Below are 1136 nucleotides of genomic sequence, written 5' to 3' on the forward strand. Positions count from 1 at the left end.
GAACTAGCACTGCTGGAGCCATAAAAATCCAAACCTTTAGGATGTACAGAACACAAAAGAGACACCACTGCCATAGCCATACCATCCTTAATTTGGGCCCAAGGTATATATATATTCCATCTGTCAGAACTCTCTAATTGATATGAACGTTTGGTTACCATTCACAAGAATTCCACTACTAATATATAACTCATGTCATGTTCTCCTTGAACAAATAAAATAATTGTATTTTGTATCAGAACTTCTTAAAAAATTATTTGCTCATCTTTGCCTTGTAACTGACATAAGCATCATCTCATATTTCAATATATATGTAGACCATTATCAACTGGAAGTGTGCATATTTTTCCACAGAAAAGTTTTTTGAAATTATCCAAGTTTATCAATAGTTTGGAGATGGAATTCAGACTGAAGGCCATCTATCACAGATCACTGAAGGTTTAAAATGGTTTTGGACAAAAAACTGCCATTGTAATTATGAAAAAGTCCTGTTTCTTGTTGTGTAAAATTGAGTTTTCAACCTGGGTCTAGAATATGGAGCTGGGAACCTGCTTTTGCATGTTAAGTTTCCTAGCAACAGTAATGTCATGAGAAAACATGACACGCCTCTGCAAAACAATATCAAATACCGGTAACAGGTTCCAGGCAAGGGAGATAACCTCATCAAGCGTCATTCTAATAACCACTACATCACTTCTAATCTGATGAAGAAACTCCCACCGATAATGGTTATTGTTGCGTCCGGAAACACTTGTTTACCTACGAAAACACTGATAGAATGATAACCTCAAAGATCACACCAGTAAAGGATTTTTTTTTTTCTTTTTGAGCCAACTATTCACTCATTTGTAAATACGAGAATATTCCACGGATTTTAAAGACAAATCGACATACCTAATCTTCCCAAGAGTAATGCAAAGAATGCCTATACAAATACGGGCAAAATATAACCAAGAGCTTCAATATAGAACAAAATATTACCACCGGAGTTGAGGCAAAACGTTTCTCAGGTTTGTTTACGTTGCGCTGACAACACATGGCCAAGTAGAGCTACCAACCGTAAATACCTCTACAGGGATACCAACCGTTTCTGAAATTATTCTATAAAAAATACCTGATTGATATTCATCCCCTCC

The 1136-nt window shown here is 36.0% G+C and overlaps 1 protein-coding gene across 1 annotated transcript in view; it reads right to left on the reverse strand.

Moving 5' to 3' along the window:
* Positions 1 to 1067, reverse strand: part of LOC119594007 (probable ATP-dependent RNA helicase DDX20) — a gene marked incomplete at its 3' end in the record, with an annotated part of 5809 nt that extends 4742 nt beyond the window's left edge. Inside the window, 1 exon segment of the mRNA XM_037943035.1 lies at positions 982 to 1067.
* Positions 1068 to 1136: the final 69 nt, after the last annotated feature.

The sequence above is a fragment of the Penaeus monodon genome, chromosome 33 (assembly GCF_015228065.2).
Source record: "Penaeus monodon isolate SGIC_2016 chromosome 33, NSTDA_Pmon_1, whole genome shotgun sequence".
Taxonomy (NCBI): domain Eukaryota; kingdom Metazoa; phylum Arthropoda; class Malacostraca; order Decapoda; family Penaeidae; genus Penaeus; species Penaeus monodon.